Genomic DNA, 7,886 nt, shown 5'->3' on the forward strand with positions numbered 1-7,886 from the left:
TTCTCCCTCACTTCGTTCGTCCGAATATAAATTAATTAAATGCTGATTTCCATAAAATAAGAAACTCGTGTTATCAGTAGGATGGCAGCTCGCTTGCACTTTATTCTTTACAAACATAAACACATCAAATTTTCAAATTAAACAAAACAAAAACTGTTTATATACATTCTATTTGATACTATAATCACTGTCCGCCATACATTTTTAGTAAATTTACCTGTACGAATCAAATGTATAGCACTTCAAAACTAGCGAGCGTGCCTAGAATGCCACCCAAACACACGTTCGCCTATTTATATGTCTTAATCACGTGAACAAAGCAAAAAGCCCATTCGAATCCGACCACCAAAAAACCACGCACATAATTATAGATATCAAAGATCTATCACTTACTGTTCAAAAGTTATTAGCAAGGTTAAAGTTTCAGATAGAATTACAGATTTACAGAATTACAGAATTACAGAATGACAGACAGGACAAAACAATACCCACCCCCCACCCACCCCCGGTCTTCGGTCTCGGGGGCTTAAAAAGTAATACCTTGAAATGACCAAGAAGGGAAAGCTCGGTCCGCAGACCAACAAAGAAAAGGCCCTGAGTTTTAGTAAACGGCCGAATTTATAGGCCTCAGAACAATAGAATTTAAATTACAATAGAAGATACTTGCGATAAAATAAGAGTGACTTGGGTAAGCATAAAACAACCCAGGAAAATGTTCAGTTTACTGCAGTTATTTTTTCATTGCGATAAATTTTATAGGCCAAAACTCCCTATTCAAGTCTGTCCCAAAACCACACAATTGTGCCCGCATTTCATTGTTTGCAGGGCTGGACACTACCCAGCATTCAGAGCCACCCCGGGTTTTTTTTCCCGCACAAGCTTACATTTTCAACTTTGTTCCCTTGGAAAGTTATCAATTAACATTACAGTCTGACTCTATGATTTCATTAACTTACTAAGACGTTTTCAAGTTTGTCCTTTTTCCTTTCTTGTAAGAAGAGTGTGAGGTGTGAAATTGTAATACTTCGAATTTCCATGAGAAGAATTTCAAGAAAAATGCTATGATCATGGTTGTTGTCTATATTGCTAGTATGTAGATATTGGTTTTGTACTTTAAATATATAGTTTGCTTGACCTTATCTTAATAAATTTCATCTGTCAGTAGAATGTTATTAGATTTCCAGAGTCCATGACCTCTTGTAAATGTATTAAAATTTAATCTCAATATTGCTGTATGGGCTGCCCTATATCCAGGCTTAGCAGAAGCTGTCTAATATTAATATATAATCTAAACAATCTTGTTTTAAGGGATTGTTTTCCTCCAAGTATACTTTTTGGTAGGGGTACAAAATCCTGTAGTAATCTAGAAGTTGTAAATCATTCATCAACTTGAGAACCTTTTCGTTAACCTTTGAGTTATTAACACTGTGATAATTTTGTGTATCTGATATTGGATTTAAAATAAGACATGGTGAAAGATAATCATTGTCTGGGCTCAAAAAAGTGTCTGACCTTTTCATAAAAACCAGGGTTATCAATTTTTTCGACTTTATATATTCATTATAGTTACTCGCTTATCTCCAATAGTAATTTCACTGGCTAAAGGGATTCCCTCATCATCCATACTCTCACTGTGAAATTTAAATTCAAAATGATCGTTAAAAAGGAAGCATACACCTTTATAATTTGACTTGTAAGAATTAAGTATGCATCTTAGTCATCTAAATCCCCACTGTATTTTAATAAATGGTTCAACCTGGGGTGTAAAGTTAGTATCCCGTAGGCAAACTATTGCATAGCTTTTCTTTTATAAAAGTTAAGTACATCTTGTCTCTTAGAATTTGTAGAATTCATCGATGCTAATCTTATCACATCATCCATTCGGTTTTGCACATTAAAATGGAAAACAAATTCTCTAAGTAAAGTCGACTGCGTCTTATAAAGAATACCTTTAACGCACTAACAGGCCTCTCACGCGTAGCAGTCTTACACTCCACACACAAATGAAAGCTAGAAATTAGTTTGATCATCCCGATCCCGATCACCTAACAACCCCGATTGAAACAGTCCATCGTATTTGGTTCTGTTAATGGTGTTAAAAGCTATCGTTTCACATTGTCGCCCACACAGTCGAGGATATCGAATTTGTGTCTGATGTCCTTATTTCGTCATTATAAAATCTGGTTAACAAAACAAAATCCGTGGATCTTCCACTGATAATATTGTCTGACATTGTTTCAGGCTCTCTTTCAGTGACCTCAACTCATCAATTTCTCTCGCATAGTTTCGAGTTCTAAATTAAACCCATCGCCATTGTATCCTTTCTTTAGTTTATTTTGCAATCCGGATAGGCCATATTTCCGGAGTTGGTTTTCTCTTTGTCTTGTTTTACTCTCTTCCGTTACAAACTTGTATTGTGACTTGTCCTTTCTCACTGCTGACAGCGGAATTTAGTCCAAATGTCATTTAGTTAAATGTGAGTCACAGCGTCAAGTGAACTGACACCGGTTATAAGTCACACGTGTTACGGACAGTATCAGAGAAAATTCGGTATAATACACTGTACATGTACTCTAAATATCACGCTTCTCTATCACAATGACTCAACACCCGCAAAGGCTAAAACTATTAATTCCTTTAAAACCTGGCCTCAAAATATTGTGTACACACTTTCATTAGATCAAATTTTCGCACCATTCCTTTTTTAAGAAATACATTGGGGGGGGGGGGGGGGGGGGGGGGGCACGTACTACATCTAGTCGTGGGTTTGAGAAGGACGATATAGATATACCCGAGGCCCAAAGAAGAACAATAGTGCAAAAAAGTCACTTAGTTTGACTTAAAGTTGGGTCAAATTGCCAACTTCTGCCTATTCATTTCAATGTCTATTATCATCATTATCATTCTACGTCAATAGAAAAAAAAACTCTGGCAAGTTATAAGGTTACACTATGGTTGCCAAACCACAGGTTGATACTTCCTTCATTTTGGGGATACTAGGTTGAAAATAACAAAGGTAAGGAACTACAATTACTCATCATGGCGAAAACATAATGGAATACGAAGAGTTATCTCAAACCTTGGGAAACATGGTCATACTAACATGACTCCGACTAATAAACCCCGGTATGGAAGGGAGTTCAGATCCCGTACATTGACCTCAATCAAACCTGAAATTTCACAGACCATGTCATCCTTACTCGACGATCTCAGATCATGTGTAGAAGCCAGGGCAATGCGTACAGCAATTACATACATGCCGATAACCACCATCAGATCCCCTTCACAATCTACTAAATCAAGTCTTGTGCAAAGCCTCAAAAATACAAGATCAGCAATTTCTTAGTAAGTGCATACTATTATACTGTAAACCAGCTTTTGTTCGTGTGCGAGAACCACATCGTTGCGAATATTTCTCGCAGCGAAACAGGCCTTCAATGTTTCTTGTACGTTTAAGATTATCGTGGTCGCGAAAATTAGTCGCCGCGAACCAGTCCATGAGTAAATCATGATACGAAGTCGTCGCGAATAAAATCGGTTTACAGTACTCCCCCTCCCCCCTAAAAATACCTTACAAAAGCACATGTAATGCCTATTGATAACTGCAATGACGAGGATAAAGTCAATGAGGAGAATGTTGTTGACGCAATTGCATGTAACTCTACAATGAAGAGAGTACATATACACCAGTCGCCATATTTTGATGTATTTTACCATCATTATGCCTTTCGCATAAACAGTCGATAGTGGGGCGACGACGGGAAACATGATAAGGTATCACTTAGCCAAAAGACTCGGTTTACTGTTACAATTACTCAGCACATCAGGCTGATGGCCACTCTCCTCTACAAGGTAGGCGAGACACACAATAATCTCACACAGAACAATCAGAATCTCCACTCTCCTCTACAAGGTAGGCGAGACACACAATAATCTCACACAGAACAATCAGAATCTCGTGTTTGAGAGCTTAGTTGTCGAGAATTTGGAAAATGACGTTCTTGCTGGAATACCCTTTACGTAGAGGAATAACATTTCCATTGGACCCTCAGGTTGTGATAGGCGATGGGTATACTTACGCCTACTGACAGAACAGTGGTAATCCTCGTGTCACCGTAGCTCGTCAGGTCCTCAGGGCTCCAATATCGGAAACAACTTCTATCTGACCCGGTGATGTTTCAGGTGTCAAGATTCCAGAGGAAGTCTGATCATGTGAAGAGGTTTTCTCCCTTCAATAGATAGAGCGCAACCAAGAACAGCAATGGCTGGGTCCAACATCATTACATCTGAATCTCAAACAATAAAGCGCAATGGTCAATTTTTGGAGTAGATGTGTGCAAAAAATGGTACTTTAAAATACATTTCTAGAAACTCTTAACTGCAAGTGACGTAATAAAAAACTAAACTGTAAGTGACGTAATAAAAAACTAAACTGTAAGTGACGTAATAAAAAACTAAAGTTTATATTATGTTTACTAACGTCTCAAAGTTTCATGAAAATGGTATGGGTAATTTTTGCGTTATCATTGTCACAAAAGTAGACAAGAAGAGGGGAAAGAACCCCAAGAATTGCGTTAACAGAGAGGTCTTTCGCTGGAGGCGGAATACCTTAATGATATCAATGATAAATACCAATGATAATGATAATAACCATTATTATATTGCGAATCATAATTTAAAAAACTGAGTAAACAAAGTATGTCTCAAACTGAATCATGCAATTAACACAGACCTTGATTACATTAGCGACTAACAGGTGATATCTACATCATCAACCACTTAAGTAATCCATTGGAAAGGCGTTGTATTAGCAGGTGCATTCGCAACTGTTAATGTAATCAGGATTACATTAGCTGCGTCTCTCGCACGGGTAATATAATTGGATTACATTAGCTGGCGAGGATTACATTAGTCGGTGCTATATCGGTATGAGCTTCAGTATTGAAAGGTAAGTAACTCTTTCATATCTAACGAACCATCAGCAATGTTCCAAAACTCTTATTCGGATATTACATGTTTATAACATAAATTCCGGCATTTATACTCTCAGTTTTTTTTTTATCATCGACCGTCCAGCAAATACTACCGCCATCATCAAGTGACAGATCCGGGGTATGCCTTGTCATTGCATTTAATGACACATTACGCACACTTCAGAAGCACGTTTGGTTTCTGCAATCTATTGAAACTCAAAATCTAATAATATTTCTGTTTGCTTCATCATGATAGTAACATTCTAATATATATATATACGGTGTGCCCGTTGGACCGAGTGAAGCATGAAATGGTCATTGGCGCGTCCCAAGGGATAATCATAATTCGGTAAATTATGATTCATTAAAAAACATGTATTATTTATGAAATTCCTCTTGCACTAAACGCTCAGTATCAAAGGGGGATATATGACGATAATTACAGGGTCCGCCTATTCCTTTAACACGGGAAATATAGTAACAGCCGACGGAAACCGTGCATTGTGACGTCACGTGTAGTCTCGACTTTTTTCTTCGTCTTTCAAATTAAACAATTATAAACAACAATACATCCCGTTTGCAATTTAAAAGACAGTTAAAACTGAACAAAAATTAACTAACAAATTCAAAGTCGTATATTTTCATTTAAAGAAACTCATGAACTGGTTTGTCTATTTAGTCGCATCATTATTTTTCTGTATGATGATTGGTTAAAAAAACTTTAACAATAATAATCATATCATTCATTTTTAACAAACTGGGTGTTTGAATTACAAACTAGAAAACTGACACGGTCAGCAAGGGCCCCGCTGAAGGTTATTAGAGGAAAGTGACATCTGTATTTGATATAGCAATGTTTGTATACATGTTAGAATTAATAATATTCAAAGATACACTGGAACGCAAATTTGTGAAAAAGGAATCATGAAGCATATTTATGAGAGACTGATACAAATTTAAATTACTTCTGTTTGACACACACTCATCCACTCAAACACAAGAGAGTGCAACTAAACCCATTGTAATAGGGGATTCAAAATGGATAACTGGTACAAAATATGGTACATACTATTCGAAAAGGATTATGAATTTGACATATTGGGAATTTCAAAAGATCGATGTCGGATAAAAATTTGAATTTAAATAGTTAGAGGGAGGGGGATAAAATTCTCCGTAAGTTTCTGTTATCCGACATCGATGGAATTACACTTTAGTGGGGAAAAAAGACAAGCAACTTTAAAAAAAACAAAAACAAAAAACACATAGTATATTTCTATGAACATTTATAAATAGTTTTAATGTGCACTTTCATTTGTGAATACACAATAGAAAAGGTATACAGTGTTAATTATAATCGTATCTTTTTAATTGTTAATCGATTAGTTTCAACTTTCAACATGCATAATATTTAGTTTGGTGGGAGTGTCTTGGTGAAAATTATGTGAATTTAGTTTTTTGTCATATTGTAATGACTTCATTCCGGAAATTTGTTATCCGTTTTGGTTTTATTACCAGAATTCTGTTAAAACTTCCCTGCTTTGTTTACCAGTTTTTCTTGGAGAGAAATATGTTATTCCAGCCCCCATAGGAGTAAGTTTTTATACATTTTATGTAAAAATCCTACAAATACATTGTTTATTTAATTCCTTTTGTGTCAGATAATGTACTGGCCACCGTCCATAATGAATAGAAACAAATCGTCTATGCGTATGCCTGGAAAATTTATTCTTAAGTCAATGATTGGCATCATGTGACTTCCTCAACTTCATACGATATACTGTAATAAAACAAAACAATAATTGTAAACAGTGAATTGATACTGACAACACCTACGATCATGTATAATAATAATTCAAACTATCCAAAAACTGAGTTCAATACAGAAAATTGCTGTTTATAACACAGACTGCACCAAACAAATAGTACTCTGATATAAATTACAATAAATATAAAGAGCATCTGTATTGCACAACAAAACAGAGTTATTGCCCCTGAAGTTACAAAAAGTTTGAGTGCAACTAGTTTTCACCTTATGAGCAAAAATAATCTACACATGGTCTTACTATATGTCATATATATCTTAATACTAACATTGAATTATATTGCACAATACTGTAATTCTGTAAACATAGTTTGCATAAATATTCGGGACATGAACTACGTACACATGTGTTTACTCAGTAAATCTATGGAATGTGCTAATGTTCATCATTGTCTTACCGAATAAGTAGTTTCTCTAGGAAACGGCAGTTCAGTACAATGTCCAGTGAAACAGGAACATAATACCCACATTCTTCGCAGCGAGCTCGTGCATACACAAAAAGTACAAATTGGCGCAAAAATTTAAATGTAAAAATTGGCTGCTACAGGTAACATGCATTTCCCTAGTTGCTGAATTTTGTGATTTCGCATCATGCAGGCTATGTCCTACTTTCACAATATATTTTGCCTACCTAGTCATAATTTGTCTTACATATCTTAGTCAATTTTACTTTTGTCCATTTCATTTTGCTTTGGAAACTGTGATTAATCTGTATTTTATGCAGTACAACACGAAATGCTCATTGTTTTATGCAGTATTCATAATGTCAGCATACTAAGTGTTTTTATCCAGTTTCAATTAGGTTTATTGGCGTCCTAATTGTGGAACAAATCTAATGCATTGTCAGGAATAGTTGTTTGGTTCATATGTTTATATCTTTGTATGATTTTTTGTAGTTTTCACCCTCTCTGGAGGTTTATACAACAGAATAAATGGTTGAGCTTCTGAAGTCTTGATAAATTCTGTACACAGACATTGAACTTGTAAAGTGTTTGGATCCGTAAATTTGGATAGATCAAGGCAATGACAAATAAATGAATGTATATATAGAAAAATGGCAATCAGCAATAATTACGAAAAATGATGATGTG

At 35.6% G+C, this 7,886-nt stretch overlaps 1 long non-coding RNA gene across 1 annotated transcript; it reads right to left on the reverse strand.

Annotated features, from left to right (window-relative positions):
• Positions 1–6,677: 6,677 nt before the first annotated feature.
• Positions 6,678–7,770, reverse strand: LOC125662862 (uncharacterized). Its single transcript, XR_007365564.2, has 2 exons — positions 7,194–7,770; positions 6,678–6,750 (listed from the first exon to the last, which is right to left on the reverse strand). It is a non-coding gene; the product is annotated as an uncharacterized LOC125662862 (long non-coding RNA).
• Between the last annotated feature and the right edge of the window lie 116 nt (positions 7,771–7,886).

Source organism: Ostrea edulis, chromosome 8, assembly GCF_947568905.1.
Source record: "Ostrea edulis chromosome 8, xbOstEdul1.1, whole genome shotgun sequence".
In the NCBI taxonomy this organism is placed as follows: Eukaryota; Metazoa; Mollusca; class Bivalvia; order Ostreida; family Ostreidae; genus Ostrea; species Ostrea edulis.